The 23,155-nt window shown below is 32.5% G+C and overlaps 1 long non-coding RNA gene across 7 annotated transcripts; it reads right to left on the reverse strand.

Annotated features, from left to right (window-relative positions):
- Positions 1-1,100: 1,100 nt before the first annotated feature.
- LOC126677742 (uncharacterized) lies at positions 1,101-20,686 on the reverse strand. Of its 7 annotated transcripts, XR_008790590.1 has the most exons (10): positions 19,758-20,686; positions 19,445-19,523; positions 18,450-18,534; positions 13,941-17,186; positions 13,628-13,706; positions 12,633-12,717; positions 8,070-11,356; positions 7,757-7,835; positions 6,762-6,846; positions 5,218-5,485 (listed from the first exon to the last, which is right to left on the reverse strand). It is a non-coding gene; the product is annotated as an uncharacterized LOC126677742 (long non-coding RNA). The 7 variants fall into 7 exon arrangements; XR_008790587.1 differs by lacking the exon at positions 12,633-12,717; XR_008790592.1 differs by lacking the exon at positions 12,633-12,717 and having other exon boundaries at positions 6,762-6,865.
- Between the last annotated feature and the right edge of the window lie 2,469 nt (positions 20,687-23,155).

The raw sequence follows: 23,155 nt of genomic DNA on the forward strand, positions 1-23,155 counted from the left end.
GATATAAAAATAGGAGCAGTATGAAAGTAAAAAAAATTAAAAAAATTGATTATTTGGATAAAAAGTCCTTCCATTTCTGCTAATTCAGAGTGGGAGTGGTTTAGTTTGATGGCCCAAAATGAAGCATGATGTGGCTAAAATGACGATCAGGGGCTCTGATGTGGTTTAAAAGGCCCAATTAATCTTTATTGGGCTTTCTCATTGGTTCCCTTATCTTAAGAAAGAAACATCGGAGAAGAAAGAAAGATGAGAGTTTTTTAAAAATACCCATACTGTGCATAAATATTTTGAAAAATACGGTTTGACCAGCTTGTATTGATTTTTACGGTTTGACTTTTAAAAGTTGCGAAATTACACTTTTTGAGTTGAAAAATACGGTTTTTTATTTTTAAAAAACTAGTAAGTTTACTATCGGGTTACTAACAGTTTATCAACGGTTTACAAACAAAAAGTTTACTGACAATTTACTAACAGTTCACTAACGGTCTTTATTTATTAAAATACGGTAAATATCCTATCAGTTTACTAACAAAAAATTTACTATCAATTGACTAACTGTTTACTTAAAAATCAAATTTACTATTAATTTATTTTCTAACCGTATAGTTAATTCATTAATTGTTTACTATCAATTTACTAAAAGATAAGTTAATTTACCATACGTTTACTAACAGTTTATTAGCTTTACTAAAAATTATAGCTAATTTATTAAATATAATGTATAGTTATATTTTAACCGTTTAATAACAGTTTACTATTGTTTTACTGAATAATAAATCAGACTCCTGAAATTCATAGATAGAAAATAATATAAATAATCTTACTTTCAGAGCTTAATTAATCTCAATTACAATCCTAGATGTTTTAGCAACACTTAGCAAGAACAAGAAGAATTTACTATCAGTTCATTAACAGATTACTAGTAGTAGTTTACTAAAAGTTTTATAAATTTACTTTTAATTTATTTTTTGAATTATAAAATAAAAATAAATTATTGATTAATTTACTATTAGTTTATCAATAATCTTTTACTATTAGTTTACTAACGGTTCACTAACAATTTACTGACGATTTAGTTAATTTATTTTTAGTTAATAAAAAGAAGAAACACCAGATCTACTGCTTCTTCTCTTCAATTTACAGTACAATCCAACAAACTCCGCATATGCTCGAATCTCAGAAATTCCAGAAATCAAGCCAACTTGAACATACCCAAAAATTTCAAAAATCATGGCATTCCAAGAAATAGAGTTTCTCTTAGGCATTTTATCGAACAGTCACTGTGCAATCAAAATGTGACCAGATTTCACATACCCATTAATCAAAGCAATCCAAATAATCACATCACGATCACGGCACCTCATCATCAGAAGAAGAAATTTCATCACCGCTGCAGAAATTCCATGTCTCGTCTTTTAAACCATCGCCGTTTTCGAACCGTTCGTTTCTTTTTTTTTTCTTCGAAGAAATAAAAAGGAGGAGCAGCATTGATGACGATGAACGGAAGATTCGAGGAGCAGCAAAAACAAACGTGTTGTCTTCCTCAGCAGCGGTCTCATCTTCGTCGGTCTCATCTTAGTTGACGTCGTCTTCGTGGCTAGGAGAAGCACCGTGTTAATGAAGTTAGTTAACAGTGATATTAAAAGAAAAATAAGTTAATTATCAAATAAACTCAGTTTTTACAGTAATAATAGGAAAGGATGGGCCGGACGGTATATTTGGGAATAAAATAGACATGTACAGTGCTGAGCCTAATTTCCTCAAGAAAGATTATCTTAACATTTATGGGCCGTGCTGAATAGAAAGGCCCTCGGACGTACTATAACGAGGGCCTTGCTCATGGGCCTTCTTCGTTGTTCCATATGGTTTTCTAGCTAAGGGTGAGTTGGATTATATTAAATGAAATCTTAAAAATATAAATTGAACTGATTTGAGTTAGTAGGTTAATTATGTTAAATTGATAAATAATAAAAAAAAAATCAAATAAAATACTCGATTAACGTGGTTAATTAAAGTTTTAATTTTTTTTAAATATAATGGATTTAAATTTTTTGATCACTGAACCGATCAAACTGCCGAATTGATAAAAAAAAAATCTTTAACCAAATTAGTAAAAATAGCTCAATTAATGCAGTTTAATCAAATTTTCTTGATCTTCGATTGTAGCAATTTTGAACTTATCTTTCAATATATGAATCTAAAACTTATCTCTCAATATATAAATTTAAAACTCAGTTCGAATGTGAATTTTAATTTTATATTGATGATGCCATATACCAATAATAAAAAGAACAAAATCCTCAGAGGCCCCTCCGCATATGTATAATCCACTTTTTTTATTTTTTTATGTCTAAAAATTAAATGATGTGGTCTTTATTTTTGTTTCTGTTAGCGGTTTAATTTTTTCGTCTATTTTTAGTGTTAGTCAACTTAGCCAAATAACTAAAAAAAATTAATCAAATGACTAAATTAAATTTCCATTTAGCTGCTCAGGCTATTTCTTTTGAAATAGTCTATGGAATGCCTCCACCATTGCATGTTTCATACTGCTCTGGGGATTTTAAGATTGCAATGGTTGATCAGTTTTAGCAAGATAGAGACCTTGCTTCAAAGGTAATGAAACATCCCCTCTACCGGGTTCACACCGTATGAAACAACAGTCAGACAAGCATATAAGTGACAAGACTTTTAGCATTAGAGAATGGGTATATATGAAGTTACAGCCCTACTGGCAACACAATGTGATTCGAAGGTAGAATGCTAAGTTGTCTCCTCTATTTTATGGATCTTATCGTCTCGCATACATGATTGGTCCAGTAGCTTACACTCTCACATTACCTTCTCGGTCTGAAATTCACCCAGTGTTTCATGTGTCTCAGCTTAAGAGGTTTATGGCTACATTTGCAGCCTATATTAACGAGTTACCAACATTTCCTCAGGTCCTCAAAGTGCCCATGGCAATTCTGAATAGAAAAATGGTAAAACGAGGGAATCGTGCAGCTAAAAAGGTCTTGATACAATGGTCCGGCAAGCTTCCTAAAGAAGCAACTTGGGAATTTTTGTTTGACATACAACAGAGATTTCCATAGATTAACCTTGCGGAGAACGTTTTTTAAGGAGAAAGTATTGTTATGTGTTTTATTTAGCCCATTTAAATTGTTGTTATGACCCAGCGTAGTCCACTTGTTGTGGGAGCTACGTTAGTTTTTTGTTTTGCTTTGTGCTAAGTTGGCTTATGGTGCCAAGTCAGTTTGTTAAAAAGAGAATGTAACCTTAGAAGAAATCATTATTGAATGATAAATATTCTCCTTTCTCTCTCTTAGTGAGTTTCTTTCTCTTTCTCTTTTCTAATTATTTTGCTGAGCTACATGATCTAGTTTCTAATCGGATCCTACTGATTCTTGTAGCTGCTTCACCTGATCCATCAGTCTTTCCATCTCCTCCTCCATCGTCGGCATCAATTGTATTATGTAAGAATCAAAAATGAGATTTTAACAGACGCCACATGAAAAGTTAACGACGTGAGAAGAAAGATTCTTTTTGAAAATAAAAAAAAAGCCACATGTAACGTTAGAAAATAAAAAATATAGGACAAGTCAATAATTAAAAAAATGTGTAGCGCCGTAATTAAGTTTAAAAATAAAGCATTGTAGAAAAAAATTCATTTAAATTTTTCTCACTATATTTTCAATTCATAAATTCTCTCTCTAGACTTTTTATAATTCTCTTTAAAATTATGAATTTTATTTTAAAAAAATTCTCCAAAAAGAGTTTTTTATATCTAAAATATTTATGAACTTTCTCTTCTGAATTTTTTTGAATTATTTCTCTTTAAAATTTTATTTCTCTAGAATTTATAAATTTTTATTTCTAAAATGTTTTCTAAATTTATGAATTTTTTAAAAGAGTATAGTAAGACAAGTCCAACTATATTTAAATTTAATATAAAAATATTTAAAAATATTTTCTTTCATTATAATAAAGTATATTTCACCTTTTAATTTTCATCTGTAAATTTTGATGTTTTTATCAAATTTAAAATAAGAATATCTTTTGTTACTTATGAAATTAGAATACGTATATAATTTCACCTATAAATTATACTCTCTCTGCCCATTCTAATTGAACGTATTTTTTATTTTAGGCGCTCCATTTTAATTGACAATTTTTATTTATAGAATATTTTTCACAATTGTTTTTTACGCTTTTCAATTAATACATTTAGAAAGCATATTTTTAAAAAGTTATAAATGCATTTAATGTAATGTGAGGATATAAAAGTGAAGTTACTAAAATTTCGTAAATAATGTGTAACTGGAATTTTTTCAATTAGAATGGCATGGACGGAGTAGTTCAAATGATGTAATTTCTCCGTCCTAAAACTATAGTGTACTTTCTCCTTTTCACACAGTTTAAAAAACACAATTAATGTTTTAATTTTCACAATTTTGTATTTTTATTTTTTCAATCATACTCTTATTAAATATTGTGACTGATTTATTTTTTAAGTTAATGACAATAATGATAAACTTTAAATAAGGATAAATGAAAAATTAACACTTTAAATTGTGATTTATAAATAATGTGGATAATTTTTTAGGAAAAAAGAAAGAAAGTGGATTATTATTATTTTGATTAAAAAGTGGATTGTTATTTTTAAACATAGAAAATAGATATTTAATCATACTTTATTAAGATTATAAATTTAATTCTTCCGTCAAACGCTTTTTTTCCAGATGATAGAAAATAACCCAAAATTCTAAAGGATGTGAATTCTTAAAATTAAGTATAAATTATCGACTATTACGGATACGAAAATAATGGAAAAAGTTGTCAACTGTCACTTTTGTAATTTCATCGATTAGTGAAGAGAACATATTAATTAGAGATCATCAATGTTATGTTAGCCCTTCAAGAAACTCTAAATGTAAAGACAAAAGGTGTGAGATTGGAACTCCAAAAATACCTCTGGAAGCTCGGCTGCTGAATTACTGCCTTGTCGGCTCAATTTTTTTATGTGTATTTTCAATTGCTATTACCCTAATTCAACTCTTTTTAGGGTTTGTCTCTCATATCCCTATTCCCAAAGCATAACATTTACTCCCTCCCTTGCATTTTCAATTACATTTGAAAAAACATAAACACATCTTTAAATTCTTATAAAAAATATCAGTATGTCACGACCCAAATTTATGAGTCGCGACCGGCGCTAGGGAATGGGAGTGGTAGCTCCGAAACCCGTAGCAAGCCTAAAATCCTGTGTAAATTTTTCGCAAATCAAATCATATTTCATATATCAAAATACATGTGACCCCATTTTACATAAAAACATCAGAGTTCAAAATGCGTTATACAAATACATAGACAAAAACATCTAGACTACTGCGGACCGCTAGAATGAAATCCTTCTTTTACTTCTTGTGCAAATAACTTCCGAGAATTAAAACTTCGGAAGCTTAACTCTTCAAATCATATCATACCATCCCTGAAAAATGGGAGGAGCAACGGGGTCAGTATAAAACTGAGTGAGTTCACCAAATCACACGCAATATCACATAAAGGGTTAAAACCGTTGAAAACCCCCTTTGTATATAGAAAATACTCTTTTGAAATCATATTGCATACCTTATTTCCTTTCCTTCATATCTCTTTATTTATTTCATAAACTTATAGTTTATACGTATTTGACATCTTCGATTTCTTATTATGGTTTTGATATTTTTCTTCTCTCGTTTTGTTTCATTAGTTTTCGACCGAATCTTAAATCTTAGTTTATATCATCATGATTCTAAGTCAAACTAAATCATTGGCAAGTCTCTTGTGACTTGATCCTTATGGTTGGGTCCCGAGATAGTTCAACCGAGTTACCCATAACCATATGGTACAGTCCCGAGATAATTCAACCGAGTTACTTGTACCATTTCTCAATCCCAAACGATCGATAGGAGTCCCGAGATAATTCAACCGAGTTACTCCTTAAACACGGGTCCCGAGATAGTTCAACCGAGTTACCTTCGTGTCTGCATTCGGACTCTGCACCCTGCAGGTCTTTTGAACTTAACTGTCGATTCATATGATTCCTATTGACATTTAATAGGAGTAATTGTTCACATTGTGTCTCGATCTTGTTTCGTATTGATTCTCGATGTATCACACTTACTTTTTATTTCGTATGAGTTCCGAGGATTATCATCGAGAATGGATGAGATACAGGTCCCGGGATAATTCTACCGAGTTCAACCTTGTATCTCAGTTCTTATTATTTTGTGCACCATAGTACAATTCTTATTTTACGTTTTTGTATTTTTCGTTCTGTTGTATTGATCCTTTATGGACCATGGCATGCACATTACAATCTACAAGCATACATCTATAACACACGCACGTTTGGGTATTTATTATGTTTGATAGTACATATCGGAATGTACTATATTTCCTTTTTCATATCTGATCTGATACTTGTATATTATTCGATATTCGATTTATTAGTACATATAGGAATGTACTGTACTTTTCTTATTTATATTTGGTTCAATTAACATTTTATTACTTTACCCATCCCCGGTGTTTAAATATATATACTCTTTTCATTTACTTGTATTATTATCAAAATAGCACAATACGATAAAACATCATTTTCAAAACATACATATATATACAATTTAAAAACAAACTTTTCAAATATATAAATATTCATATAGCTTTTCGTATTAAAATACGTAGCTTTATGAATATTAGCGAGTAATTTAAAGTGTACTCACCACTTGCTATCAAAATTCTTCAAATAAACACGAAGACATCTCGATCCGTTCCCTTCGAGCCTTGTCGATAGTCGCTTCGTCGAGTCTACGCAAATTCGATAACGCTACGAATTAATAACAAATCTAATTACGATTACGCATCTAAAACTAGTTCGATCAACCTATTTCGGTCATTAAAACCGCTTATCTAAAATAGGTTGACCCCTGAACGAAATCGACATTCTTAAAGTTTGGAACGTCGCCTACAACTTTCGTTGAGGTCTCGGACCATAAAACGCACCCGGAGGTGTCGAAAACAAGCTTCGAAGTTAATACTTTGGGCTGTCCAGAAAATGCAGGACAGCTCTGCGCGACGTAATGTCCTGTCTTAAACGAGCAGTTTAGAGGTAGATTTAGGAAAAACTTAAAACTAAACAATTATAGCTAACATCTCAAATTTTCCATAACAACAAACGGAATGTGATTTGGACTTATACAGCTCGAGATATTGCCCTCGCAATATGGCTGTTTTGCAGGACATTTTCTGCAAAAACGTCAATTATCGTTCATGCATTCGGATCACAACTTTTATGCATCGTAGCTAACCTATCAATACCAACATCTAACCTCAACATAATCCAGCCCCTTACACATACCTATACCAATCACCCATCAAAGCATAATATAGTTCAATCTCATATGAACATGACTTGCTTACCTAGACCAAATCATCATTTCACTTTCAATCAAAGTTTAACAACCAAACTTTATTTCAATTCAGCTCTAATCAACCCAAATTCCATGCTTATAACCATCAACACACATATATCAATGATCTTCAGCCCATGGCCGAAACCTTAAGCAACATTTCATACCAAAAATTCAATCCATAACAACACAATTTCTTACAATCAATTCATCAAACACCTAGAGCTCATGTTTAGTACCTAATTCATATGCTTAAGCATCACACAAATACATCAATCAAAAGCCAAGAAATTTCAGAATTTTCTCACCTTGATGATGTCTCTATTGCCGTAGGTTTAAAGCTCCAATTTCATCATCCATAACCTTCATTACAAGCTTACAATTACACTACAACAATCAAACAACCAAAACCCCAATTAAATCTCTAAATTAGCTCATGAACCCTAATCAAGAACAACTCTCACACTCATTATAATCAATTCAATTCTCAGCCATAATCACTACAACTAATCAATTATATAGCATAAACATCAAGTCTTAGTTAATCAAGCATCATCACCATCAAACTTGCAAAACCCGAAATATAACTCTGAAACCCTGACCAAAATTCGAGCTCCTTACCTTAAATTGATGCCATAGAGTTGTAGATAATCACTTCCTCGTTCCGTGGCCGCAAGAATCGCTCAATTTCGTTGAGAAACGAAAAAGATATGAAGATTTGAAATTTTGGAGAATTTGGAAATGAAGAGCTACGGATTTCACCTTTGGTTTGCTGCAATTTTGTGTTTAAATGAATGATTATTCATTCATAAAAGATGATAATAAGTGGGTAAAAAGTCCACTTAGGTCCTTGAAGTTGTCACCTCCTTTCTCTTCACTTTCTAGCTTATCTTTCGTACAATTTAGTGCACTAATCTTTTAATCATTCGATTCTCGATAAGTTCCGTATTATTTATTTTCCAAATAAATAACATTAGTCTCATATCTTTTAATATCACTTTCCAATAATATATTTTGGCAATTTTGGCCAAAAACGCTCAAATTTCCATTTTGAGCTAACTTGCACTTTTTCTCACTTTTTCGTCCAATTTTCATTTTATTGACCATTGATAACAACTTTATCGATATTATTTTCTTATCTTGAGAAAATAGAGTAAAACACAACTTCCTCCGGAAGTTTGTGGTTAAAAGTCCACTTTAGTCCTTAAAGTGGCTAATTTACATTTTACCTCAACTTCTCTATTAACTGACATGCTTAACTAAACAATGTCTGAAAGTTATGAAACTTTTTCCATAATTTCTAAAAATTATTCACGGATCTTGGCATGAAAATTATTAGCTCGGGCTTTCCAACTTATTTTATTCCCTTTAGTCTCGATTAAATCCAATTGATCGCATAATAATTTTCAATTAAATTTATTATTTTACGATAATTCCAATAGACCCGCTTCGGTCTAAGTCCTTATTATCCAGTCTTAATCTGATAGTCTCATTCTTAATCCTTACGATTATGCCTCGTGGCGCTACACGTAATACCTCAAAAATTTAGGTTATTACAATCTTCCCCCCTTATAAAAATTCGTCCTCGAATTTTCATAATCTTCTAATATCACTTAACCAATCCTTGTTCAAACCTTATCATTCACTTCCTTCCACACTTCCGCTGCGATACTCTGATTAATCATTCACTAACTGTTGACTTTACAATTAGGTTTATACGGTCATCTCGATATACTTATCGAGTAAATTATTATGCTAACAATCCTAACCATCTTATTATTGCTTGATTCATAATCACTATGAATCAATCCCTTCTTCTTCGATCGACTACAATAATATCTTCTTGCACGTGGATTCACGTCTCTTTTGTAACTAACTTCTATGTTCGATTTCCTCGTCCTAGAGGTAAACGTGCTTCGAGTTTAAACGTGGCCGCTATCACTTTACATGTTTGTAAAGTAGCGTCGTTGTTCTTGTATTTAATATACAAGACTGCCTTAGAGATCTGCAATTCAATTCTCGATACGTTGCGATTCGCATTACACTATTCGTCATTCTATATACTTGTCATATTACATACGTATGTTTTCATATAGGCCTAACAAGATGATCAGTCTTGTCCTACGCCTCTATATACAGAGTCTTTGTCTGAGCTTACTTACGTTTGGAAACTCATCCGTTTAAAACCACGATACTTTTCATTTCTGAAATCATGTCATAATTGTGCACCGGTGTGATGACATCTCTCATCACAAGAGTTGCAATGACACTCCTCTTTTCTTTTCAGACACACAATGTATATGGTGCATGTCCTACTAGTGAATGCAATATGGATGTAGTGATGCAATTCTATTCGTGTCAATGCGATGTTTTTATGATTCGTGTCCGGGCACAATTATGTCTTTTCAAAACATTTTATTTCGATCAAATACTTTTCTTTTCATAAAACGGGGTTTACGTAAGTTTCTTTGACATTAGACTCTGTAAAATACTCGTTCTTATCATTTATCGTACTATTGTTCGCAATCTATGTACATCTTTTGCATACAAAAAGATGTAATTCTACTCGTCCGCTTTTGACGTCGTTCGAAAAGTACGTTCTAAGCGTTCATGTTTACACTAGACTAGCTCAAAAGGTTTAATCGCTATTGAGCTTCTAGCGTTTGGACTTCACGACGTTTGCTTCTACTATACGGTCTATTGGTTGTGTCTAACTAGAAATTGCCGCGACAAACTCCGTCTTTAAGGAGATGGTTGGTTCGTGTCACCCGTGGTATCTTATCAGATGGAATGTTGCATCCCTCGCGTATTGACTTTGTTCTCCTTTCTCTGGTCTTTCTATGTCCTTGTCTCGTATTGCAAGTCTTCTGAGTATTCTTACTCATTGTAGACTTAGCAAATCGTCAGAACATATACTTGCATAGTATATGTTCCGTGCGTATCACTATCGTAGTAATGAGCGTCTATGTTAATCAATTTCAAAGAAAATCTTGTGTCCCCTAGATTTTCTTTAGCTACGTATCGTATATTAAGTCATGTGAGCTTTCCACTCAATATAGACTTAACAGAACTAATCAGCGTCTAATCGTAAGACACAAATCCTACTCATATTATCAATCACAAACACGTATTTCACTTTATCGCATAAATTATCATAGGCTTACATACCTGTGATCATATCACTCTCCTGAGTGATCGCAGAGCAAAACAATACCTATCTTATTCATCAATCATATAATATCCAATCAATCAATTCAATCATAGTCCATAACAATATTCTTCTATCATATGAGTCTCGAGAGTATATAACTCTTCGCAGACTATAGCGTATTGCTTACTCGAGTAAACACAAAACATAAATTGTGCTCATGCACATTCCTAACTCGACTCCTAATAGCACATATAGGAGGGGACGTCTTTGTAAAATGATTGAAAAATCGATGAAAAAGATGATAACGTTCAAAAGACATGACTGGAAATTCCTATAATCCGCAGTAGTTCTTAGCTTAACCTAGTGACATCATACCTAGGAACTACAGACATCAATCGTATACAGGCAATGGCCTATGAATCTAAACCATTGCTCTGATACCACCTTTGTCACGATCCAAATTTATGAGTCGCGACCGGCGCTAGGGAATGGGAGTGGTAGCTCCGAAACCCGTAGCAAGCCTAAAATCCTGTGTAAATTTTTCGCAAATCAAATCATATTTCATATATCAAAATACATGTGACCCCATTTTACATAAAAACATCAGAGTTCAAAATGCGTTATACAAATACATAGACAAAAACATCTAGACTACTGCGGACCGCTAGAATGAAATCCTTCTTTTACTTCTTGTGCAAATGACTTCCGAGAATTAAAACTTCGGAAGCTTAACTCTTCAAATCATATCATACCATCCCTGAAAAATGGGAGGAGCAACGGGGTCAGTATAAAACTGAGTGAGTTCACCAAATCACACGCAATATCACATAAAGGGTTAAAACCGTTGAAAACCCCCTTTGTATATAGAAAATACTCTTTTGAAATCATATTGCATACCTTGTTTCCTTTCCTTCATATCTCTTTGTTTATTTCATAAACTTATAGTTTATACGTATTTGACATCTTCAATTTCTTATTATGGTTTTGATATTTTTCTTCTCTCGTTTTGTTTCATTAGTTTTCGACCGAATCTTAAATCTTAGTTTATATCATCATGATTCTAAGTCAAACTAAATCATTGGCAAGTCTCTTGTGACTTGATCCTTATGGTTGGGTCCCGAGATAGTTCAACCGAGTTACCCATAACCATATGGTACAGTCCCGAGATAATTCAACCGAGTTACTTGTACCATTTCTCAATCCCAAACGATCGATAGGAGTCCCGAGATAATTCAACCGAGTTACTCCTTAAACACGGGTCCCGAGATAGTTCAACCGAGTTACCTTCGTGTCTGCATTCGGACTCTGCACCCTGCAGGTCTTTTGAACTTAACTGTCGATTCATATGATTCCTATTGACATTTAATAGGAGTAATTGTTCACATTGTGTCTCGATCTTGTTTCGTATTGATTCTCGATGTATCACACTTACTTTTTATTTCGTATGAGTTCCGAGGATTATCATCGAGAATGGATGAGATACAGGTCCCGGGATAATTCTACCGAGTTCAACCTTGTATCTCAGTTCTTATTATTTTGTGCACCATAGTACAATTCTTATTTTACGTTTTTGTATTTTTCGTTCTGTTGTATTGATCCTTTATGGACCATGGCATGCACATTACAATCTACAAGCATACATCTATAACACACGCACGTTTGGGTATTTATTATGTTTGATAGTACATATCGGAATGTACTATATTTCCTTTTTCATATCTGATCTGATACTTGTATATTATTCGATATTCGATTTATTAGTACATATAGGAATGTACTGTACTTTTCTTATTTATATTTGGTTCAATTAACATTTTATTACTTTACCCATCCCCGGTGTTTAAATATATATACTCTTTTCATTTACTTGTATTATTATCAAAATAGCACAATACGATAAAACATCATTTTCAAAACATACATATATATACAATTTAAAAACAAACTTTTCAAATATATAAATATTCATATAGCTTTTCGTATTAAAATACGTAGCTTTATGAATATTAGCGAGTAATTTAAAGTGTACTCACCACTTGCTATCAAAATTCTTCAAATAAACACGAAGACATCTCGATCCGTTCCCTTCGAGCCTTGTCGATAGTCGCTTCTTCGAGTCTACGCAAATTCGATAACGCTACGAATTAATAACAAATCTAATTACGATTACGCATCTAAAACTAGTTCGATCAACCTATTTCGGTCATTAAAACCGCTTATCTAAAATAGGTTGACCCCTGAACGAAATCGACATTCTTAAAGTTTGGAACGTCGCCTACAACTTTCGTTTAGGTCTCGGACCATAAAACGCACCCGGAGGTGTCGAAAACAAGCTTCGAAGTTAATACTTTGGGCTGTCCAGAAAATGCAGGACAGCTCTGCGCGACGTAATGTCCTGTCTTAAACGAGCAGTTTAGAGGTAGATTTAGGAAAAACTTAAAACTAAACAATTATAGCTAACATCTCAAATTTTCCATAACAACAAACGGAATGTGATTTGGACTTATACAGCTCGAGATATTGCCCTCGCAATATGGCTGTTTTGCAGGACATTTTCTGCAAAAACGTCAATTATCGTTCATGCATTCGGATCACAACTTTTATGCATCGTAGCTAACCTATCAATACCAACATCTAACCTCAACATAATCCAGCCCCTTACACATACCTATACCAATCACCCATCAAAGCATAATATAGTTCAATCTCATATGAACATGACTTGCTTACCTAGACCAAATCATCATTTCACTTTCAATCAAAGTTTAACAACCAAACTTTATTTCAATTCAGCTCTAATCAACCCAAATTCCATGCTTATAACCATCAACACACATATATCAATGATCTTCAGCCCATGGCCGAAACCTTAAGCAACATTTCATACCAAAAATTCAATCCATAACAACACAATTTCTTACAATCAATTCATCAAACACCTAGAGCTCATGTTTAGTACCTAATTCATATGCTTAAGCATCACACAAATACATCAATCAAAAGCCAAGAAATTTCAGAATTTTCTCACCTTGATGATGTCTCTATTGCCGTAGGTTTAAAGCTCCAATTTCATCATCCATAACCTTCATTACAAGCTTACAATTACACTACAACAATCAAACAACCAAAATCCCAATTAAATCTCTAAATTAGCTCATGAACCCTAATCAAGAACAACTCTCACACTCATTATAATCAATTCAATTCTCAGCCATAATCACTACAACTAATCAATTATATAGCATAAACATCAAGTCTTAGTTAATCAAGCATCATCACCATCAAACTTGCAAAACCCGAAATATAACTCTGAAACCCTGACCAAAATTCGAGCTCCTTACCTTAAATTGATGCCATAGAGTTGTAGATAATCACTTCCTCGTTCCGTGGCCGCAAGAATCGCTCAATTTCGTTGAGAAACGAAAAAGATATGAAGATTTTTGGAGAATTTGGAAATGAAGAGCTACGGATTTCACCTTTGGTTTGCTGCAATTTTGTGTTTAAATGAATGATTATTCATTCATAAAAGATGATAATAAGTGGGTAAAAAGTCCACTTAGGTCCTTGAAGTTGTCACCTCCTTTCTCTTCACTTTCTAGCTTATCTTTCGTACAATTTAGTGCACTAATCTTTTAATCATTCGATTCTCGATAAGTTCCGTATTATTTATTTTCCAAATAAATAACATTAGTCTCATATCTTTTAATATCACTTTCCAATAATATATTTTGGCAATTTTGGCCAAAAACGCTCAAATTTCCATTTTGAGCTAACTTGCACTTTTTCTCACTTTTTCGTCCAATTTTCATTTTATTGACCATTGATAACAACTTTATCGATATTATTTTCTTATCTTGAGAAAATAGAGTAAAACACAACTTCCTCCGGAAGTTTGTGGTTAAAAGTCCACTTTAGTCCTTAAAGTGGCTAATTTACATTTTACCTCAACTTCTCTATTAACTGACATGCTTAACTAAACAATGTCTGAAAGTTATGAAACTTTTTCCATAATTTCTAAAAATTATTCACGGATCTTGGCATGAAAATTATTAGCTCGGGCTTTCCAACTTATTTTATTTTATTCCCTTTAGTCCCGATTAAATCCAATTGATCGCATAATAATTTTCAATTAAATTTATTATTTTACGATAATTCCAATAGACCCGCTTCGGTCTAAGTCCTTATTATCCAGTCTTAATCTGATAGTCTCATTCTTAATCCTTACGATTATGCCTCGTGGCGCTACACGTAATACCTCAAAAATTTAGGTTATTACAATCTTCCCCCCTTATAAAAATTCGTCCTCGAATTTTCATAATCTTCTAATATCACTTAACCAATCCTTGTTCAAACCTTATCATTCACTTCCTTCCACACTTCCGCTGCGATACTCTGATTAATTATTCACTAACTGTTGACTTTACAATTAGGTTTATACGGTCATCTCGATATACTTATCGAGTAAATTATTATGCTAACAATCCTAACCATCTTATTATTGCTTGATTCATAATCACTATGAATCAATCCCTTCTTCTTCGATCGACTACAATAATATCTTCTTGCACGTGGATTCACGTCTCTTTTGTAACTAACTTCTATGTTCGATTTCCTCGTCCTAGAGGTAAACGTGCTTCGAGTTTAAACGTGACCGCTATCACTTTACATGTTTGTAAAGTAGCGTCGTTGTTCTTGTATTTAATATACAAGACTGCCTTAGAGATCTGCAATTCAATTCTCGATACGTTGCGATTCGCATTACACTATTCGTCATTCTATATACTTGTCATATTACATACGTATGTTTTCATATAGGCCTAACAAGATGATCAGTCTTGTCCTACGCCTCTATATACAGAGTCTTTGTCTGAGCTTACTTACGTTTGGAAACTCATCCGTTTAAAACCACGATACTTTTCATTTCTGAAATCATGTCATAATTGTGCACCGGTGTGATGACATCTCTCATCACAAGAGTTGCAATGACACTCCTCTTTTCTTTTCAGACACACAATGTATATGGTGCATGTCCTACTAGTGAATGCAATATGGATGTAGTGATGCAATTCTATTCGTGTCAATGCGATGTTTTTATGATTCGTGTCCGGGCACAATTATGTCTTTTCAAAACATTTTATTTCGATCAAATACTTTTCTTTTCATAAAACGGGGTTTACGTAAGTTTCTTTGACATTAGACTCTGTATAATACTCGTTCTTATCATTTATCGTACTATTGTTCGCAATCTATGTACATCTTTTGCATACAAAAAGATGTAATTCTACTCGTCCGCTTTTGACGTCGTTCGAAAAGTACGTTCTAAGCGTTCATGTTTACACTAGACTAGCTCAAAAGGTTTAATCGCTATTGAGCTTCTAGCGTTTTGTGTCTAACTAGAAATTGCCGCGACAAACTCCGTCTTTAAGGAGATGGTTGGTTCGTGTCACCCGTGGTATCTTATCAGATGGAATGTTGCATCCCTCGCGTATTGACTTTGTTCTCCTTTCTCTGGTCTTTCTATGTCCTTGTCTCGTATTGCAAGTCTTCTGAGTATTCTTACTCATTGTAGACTTAGCAAATCGTCAGAACATATACTTGCATAGTATATGTTCCGTGCGTATCACTATCGTAGTTATGAGCGTCTATGTTAATCAATTTCAAAGAAAATCTTGTGTCCCCTAGATTTTCTTTAGCTACGTATCGTATATTAAGTCATGTGAGCTTTCCACTCAATATAGACTTAACAGAACTAATTAGCGTCTAATCGTAAGACACAAATCCTACTCATATTATCAATCACAAACACGTATTTCACTTTATCGCATAAATTATCATAGGCTTACATACCTGTGATCATATCACTCTCCTGAGTGATCGCAGCGCAAAACAATACCTATCTTATTCATCAATCATATAATATCCAATCAATCAATTCAATCATAGTCCATAACAATATTCTTCTATCATATGAGTCTCGAGAGTATATAACTCTTCGCAGACTATAGCGTATTGCTTACTCGAGTAAACACAAAACATAAATTGTGCTCATGCACATTCCTAACTCGACTCCTAATAGCACATATAGGAGGGGACGTCTTTGTAAAATGATTGAAAAATCGATGAAAAAGATGATAACGTTCAAAAGACATGACTGGAAATTCCTATAATCCGCAGTAGTTCTTAGCTTAACCTAGTGACATCATACCTAGGAACTACAGACATCAATCGTATACAGGCAATGGCCTATGAATCTAAACCATTGCTCTGATACCACCTTTGTCACGACCCAAATTTATGAGTCGCGACCGGCGCTAGGGAATGGGAGTGGTAGCTCCGAAACCCGTAGCAAGCCTAAAATCCTGTGTAAATTTTTCGCAAATCAAATCATATTTCATATATCAAAATACATGTGACCCCATTTTACATAAAAACATCAGAGTTCAAAATGCGTTATACAAATACATAGACAAAAACATCTAGACTACTGCGGACCGCTAGAATGAAATCCTTCTTTTACTTCTTGTGCAAATGACTTCCGAGAATTAAAACTTCGGAAGCTTAACTCTTCAAATCATATCATACCATCCCTGAAAAATGGGAGGAGCAACGGGGTCAGTATAAAACTGAGTGAGTTCACCAAATCACACGCAATATCACATAAAGGGTTAAAACCGTTGAAAACCCCCTTTGTATATAGAAAATACTCTTTTGAAATCATATTGCATACCTTGTTTCCTTTCCTTCATATCTCTTTGTTTATTTCATAAACTTATAGTTTATACGTATTTGACATCTTCGATTTCTTATTATGGTTTTGATATTTTTCTTCTCTCGTTTTGTTTCATTAGTTTTCGACCGAATCTTAAATCTTAGTTTATATCATCATGATTCTAAGTCAAACTAAATCATTGGCAAGTCTCTTGTGACTTGATCCTTATGGTTGGGTCCCGAGATAGTTCAACCGAGTTACCCATAACCATATGGTACAGTCCCGAGATAATTCAACCGAGTTACTTGTACCATTTCTCAATCCCAAACGATCGATAGGAGTCCCGAGATAATTCAACCGAGTTACTCCTTAAACACGGGTCCCGAGATAGTTCAACCGAGTTACCTTCGTGTCTGCATTCGGACTCTGCACCCTGCAGGTCTTTTGAACTTAACTGTCGATTCATATGATTCCTATTGACATTTAATAGGAGTAATTGTTCACATTGTGTCTCGATCTTGTTTCGTATTGATTCTCGATGTATCACACTTACTTTTTATTTCGTATGAGTTCCGAGGATTATCATCGAGAATGGATGAGATACAGGTCCCGGGATAATTCTACCGAGTTCAACCTTGTATCTCAGTTCTTATTATTTTGTGCACCATAGTACAATTTTTGTATTTTTCGTTCTGTTGTATTGATCCTTTATGGACCATGGCATGCACATTACAATCTACAAGCATACATCTATAACACACGCACGTATGGGTATTTATTATGTTTGATAGTACATATCGGAATGTACTATATTTCCTTTTTCATATCTGATCTGATACTTGTATATTATTCGATATTCGATTTATTAGTACATATAGGAATGTACTGTACTTTTCTTATTTATATTTGGTTCAATTAACATTTTATTACTTTACCCATCCCCGGTGTTTAAATATATATACTCTTTTCATTTACTTGTATTATTATCAAAATAGCACAATACGATAAAACATCATTTTCAAAACATACATATATATACAATTTAAAAACAAACTTTTCAAATATATAAATATTCATATAGCTTTTCATATTAAAATACGTAGCTTTATGAATATTAGCGAGTAATTTAAAGTGTACTCACCACTTGCTATCAAAATTCTTCAAATAAACACGAAGACATCTCGATCCGTTCCCTTCGAGCCTTGTCGATAGTCGCTTCGTCGAGTCTACGCAAATTCGATAACGCTACGAATTAATAACAAATCTAATTACGATTACGCATCTAAAACTAGTTCGATCAACCTATTTCGGTCATTAAAACCGCTTATCTAAAATAGGTTGACCCCTGAACGAAATCGACATTCTTAAAGTTTGGAACGTCGCCTACAACTTTCGTTTAGGTCTCGGACCATAAAACGCACCCGGAGGTGTCGAAAACAAGTTTCGAAGTTAATACTTTGGGCTGTCCAGAAAATGCAGGACAGCTCTGCGCGACGTAATGTCCTGTCTTAAACGAGCAGTTTAGAGGTAGATTTAGGAAAAACTTAAAACTAAACAATTATAGCTAACATCTCAAATTTTCCATAACAACAAACGGAATGTGATTTGGACTTATACAGCTCGAGATATTTCCCTCGCAATATGGCTGTTTTGCAGGACATTTTCTGCAAAAACGTCAATTATCGTTCATGCATTCGGATCACAACTTTTATGCATCGTAGCTAACCTATCAATACCAACATCTAACCTCAACATAATCCAGCCCCTTACACATACCTATACCAATCACCCATCAAAGCATAATATAGTTCAATCTCATATGAACATGACTTGCTTACCTAGACTAAATCATCATTTCACTTTCAATCAAAGTTTAACAACCAAACTTTATTTCAATTCAGCTCTAATCAACCCAAATTCCATACTTATAACCATCAACACACATATATCAATGATCTTCAGCCCATGGCCGAAACCTTAAGCAACATTTCATACCAAAAATTCAATCCATAACAACACAATTTCTTACAATCAATTCATCAAACACCTAGAGCTCATGTTTAGTACCTAATTCATATGCTTAAGCATCACACAAATACATCAATCAAAAGCCAAGAAATTTCAGAATTTTCTCACCTTGATGATGTCTCTATTGCCGTAGGTTTAAAGCTCCAATTTCATCATCCATAACCTTCATTACAAGCTTACAATTACACTACAACAATCAAACAACCAAAACCCCAATTAAATCTCTAAATTAGCTCATGAACCCTAATCAAGAACAACTCTCACACTCATTATAATCAATTCAATTCTCAGCCATAATCACTACAACTAATCAATTATATAGCATAAACATCAAGTCTTAGTTAATCAAGCATCATCACCATCAAACTTGCAAAACCCGAAATATAACTCTGAAACCCTGACCAAAATTCGAGCTCCTTACCTTAAATTGATGCCATAGAGTTGTAGATAATCACTTCCTCGTTCCGTGGCCGCAAGAATCGCTCAATTTCGTTGAGAAACGAAAAAGATATGAAGATTTTTGGAGAATTTGGAAATGAAGAGCTACGGATTTCACCTTTGGTTTGCTGCAATTTTGTGTTTAAATGAATGATTATTCATTCATAAAAGATGATAATAAGTGGGTAAAAAGTCCACTTAGGTCCTTGAAGTTGTCACCTCCTTTCTCTTCACTTTCTAGCTTATCTTTCGTACAATTTAGTGCACTAATCTTTTAATCATTCGATTCTCGATAAGTTCCGTATTATTTATTTTCCAAATAAATAACATTAGTCTCATATCTTTTAATATCACTTTCCAATAATATATTTTGGCAATTTTGGCCAAAAACGCTCAAATTTCCATTTTGAGCTAACTTGCACTTTTTCTCACTTTTTCGTCCAATTTTCATTTTATTGACCATTGATAACAACTTTATCGATATTATTTTCTTATCTTGAGAAAATAGAGTAAAACACAACTTCCTCCGGAAGTTTGTGGTTAAAAGTCCACTTTAGTCCTTAAAGTGGCTAATTTACATTTTACCTCAACTTCTCTATTAACTGACATGCTTAACTAAACAATGTCTGAAAGTTATGAAACTTTTTCCATAATTTCTAAAAATTATTCACGGATCTTGGCATGAAAATTATTAGCTCGGGCTTTCCAACTTATTTTATTTTATTCCCTTTAGTCCCGATTAAATCCAATTGATCGCATAATAATTTTCAATTAAATTTATTATTTTACGATAATTCCAATAGACCCGCTTCGGTCTAAGTCCTTATTATCCAGTCTTAATCTGATAGTCTCATTCTTAATCCTTACGATTATGCCTCGTGGCGCTACACGTAATACCTCAAAAATTTAGGTTATTACACAGTATGATATTTAAATTTTAATTCGGTTCAACTTGACCCATAATACTCGTTGCTAATCGTTTCTTTATATTCCCTCCGTCCCACAACAATACTCCATTTCCTTAAATTTTTGTCCCAAAACAATAGTTCACTTTCCTTGTAAATCATAATTTAGAGTGTTTATCTTCCACATTATCCTTATTTAAAGTATATCATTTATTGCTATTAGCCTATAGTCATAACATTTAATAAGAGTATGATAGGAAAAATGAATATAAATTTATGAAAAGTTAGAGTACTAATTATATTTTTTAAACTGTGTGAAAAGGAAAAAGTGGACTATTGTTTTGAGACGGAGGGAGTATAATTTTTTTCGTTAAAGAAAGAATTTATTTGCACTGATTTTACAAATTTAAAAACTGAAATAAACCAAATTAGAATTTAAGAGTATAAATATTTTTTTATTAAAAAATTAAAGGACATTATATGCACCATATGCTTGCACACTTTGATTAATTAATTCATATATATTAAATTTATTGTCAAATTGATAAAGAAATTTATCTATTAAAGCTGTAGTCTTTCTTTTGATCCGATGAATAAATCTGCAAAACATCGTAGAAGTTAACCGGACGGTGGTTGTCCGATTAATTCTCCGATGCTAAATTCAGTTTAGATTAAAACAACATTTTGTGTTTATGTATGTAAAATTGTGCATTCAAACATATCTCAATTTTTTTATATATTAGTTGAGAGAATACCTAGTAAACTCCAAATAGAAAAGTGATTTTTATTTAGTAGGATTCTGTTTGAATAGGAAAGAGATTTCTTATTCAAGATTCAAGAATATCTTTCTAAATAAACTTATCTTCCTAAATTGGAGTTTGCATCCGAATAAAAAAGATACTCCCTCCGTCCCGTAAAAATAGAAAAAGTACCACATTTTTTTGTCCCATAAAAATAGAAAAAATGGAGTTAGTTAAGTCAAAAATTATCAAAATACCCCTACATACTTATCATAAAACATTAAATGCATATTTTGAAAAGATAAAAAAAAAAGGAGTTGTAAGTGCTATATTTAGTAAAGTGGCTTTGGGAAATATACATAACTAATTGATTACAAAGGGTAATTTAGACAAATTATCACAAGTTACCTATAAATAACTACTTTCTTAATTCTTGTAAAATGGGTGCTTTTTCTATCTTTACGGGACGGAGGGAGTATTTTATATATTCGGTCTTTAAAATGGGATTCTTCATAATATTTAGAGTTTAGACTTCTCGCGAATCGTTTTGGCGACGCGCTTTCTCCGAATCCTCAGGGATGTCGATCTTTCTGGGGATTCGGACAAATCTTTCTTTGATCTTCATACTCGGCAATTCTCATGGCTCGAGTGATGATATTATCAGGCTTTTGCCTTTTGGGTGAGTGCTAGAACTCTCCCATGGGGAGTATATCCTATACAACTCGGTTCCATTATAATTGTGCTGGAATTCAATTTCTATCATTTCCATCTATTATTATCAATTTAGTTAGAAATATCTAATTATAAAATCAAACACACGTGACCAATAAATTATAATCTAAAAGTCTAACTATTTCATAAATTCAATTTTTTGCAATTTTATCAATTACAGTTAAATCTTCAATTATTGCTATCATATTCAATTTGAAAGTATTTTTTTTAAAATTATGACTAAAATTTTAGATTTCATTATTAAATTAAATTTATGTGTTTTTTTCATCAATTGTGACCAAATGTTTATTCTAACTCTTTTTAAAAGTTCAACAAAAAAATTAAAATAGGTTGAAATTGATAAAAGACGCAAAAATTTAAATTTAATTTTTTTTGTCACAATTGTAAATAAAACTTTCAAATTAGACATAATTACAACATTTAAAAAGTTTGGTTATAATTGATAAAAAAATATTAATATTTGAATTTTAAAAATAATTTGACCTAATTTAAATGATATAAACACTCAACAATATTATGTTAAGGTTTAATGTTCTCCCTTTCTAAACACCATACAAAGAGTTTAGAGAAATAAATAGATTGTGATATTTTTTGCTACTACTCTTTTCGGTAGGTCCATAATATTTATCGTATTTGACTTTTATACAATAATTAAGAAAACAATTTATCTGTTTTAATTTATAAATACTTTTATTAAAAAAATTATTTATATTTATAACTATTATTTAATTTATTTATTGCATTTTTTTAAAAAATTGATGGAAATAAACATAGAAAAACAACAATTAATATTCTATTAATATTTTAACGTAAAAAAAAAGTGTACTAAAAATATTTCTCGAATACGATAAATATTATATAAGGAAAGGAGTAGTACTAATTAACCATATTGGGACAGATTAATAATTTTAATCTTTCATAGTAAAAATTCATCATTTACCAGTATTATATTAGCTATCAAACTGTCTTGTCTGAGCTGAGTGCCTTTATCTGAAATGTCCCCA

The sequence above is a fragment of the Mercurialis annua genome, linkage group LG4 (genome assembly GCF_937616625.2).
Source record: "Mercurialis annua linkage group LG4, ddMerAnnu1.2, whole genome shotgun sequence".
Lineage (NCBI taxonomy): Eukaryota > Viridiplantae > Streptophyta > Magnoliopsida > Malpighiales > Euphorbiaceae > Mercurialis > Mercurialis annua.